Source organism: Wasmannia auropunctata, unplaced genomic scaffold, assembly GCF_000956235.1.
Source record: "Wasmannia auropunctata unplaced genomic scaffold, wasmannia.A_1.0 LD335712.1, whole genome shotgun sequence".
In the NCBI taxonomy this organism is placed as follows: domain Eukaryota; kingdom Metazoa; phylum Arthropoda; class Insecta; order Hymenoptera; family Formicidae; genus Wasmannia; species Wasmannia auropunctata.
The window spans coordinates 1-399 of NW_012027178.1; positions in this window are offsets into that span (position 1 = coordinate 1).

A 399-nucleotide genomic window follows, 5' to 3' on the forward strand; every position below is an offset into this window, starting at 1 on the left:
GTTGCACGAAGTGTATACAATATCCGAGACGAAGCTCGCTCTAAGTCCGTACGATGATAAGCGATACATTGTGCCTGATTCTACCGATTATTCTACCCTGCCATGGGGACATTATAAGATACCATTATAAATTAAAAAACTCATATATTTGTAATAACAAATATATAGTACATTTGTAATAATCTCATATATTTTTAATAAACATAATGTTTGATGCATATAATGAAAAAAACAATTTGTGATATAAATTTATTTTACAACACGTTATCCTTGTGTATCCATGAATTATGTGAATCATCTAATCCCAGCCATTTCACGTATACCTCATTCTCTCTTTTGCGCAAAATTTTTTCAACGAGGTACACGTCAGGATTAGCAACAGATCGGAAGAGCACACGT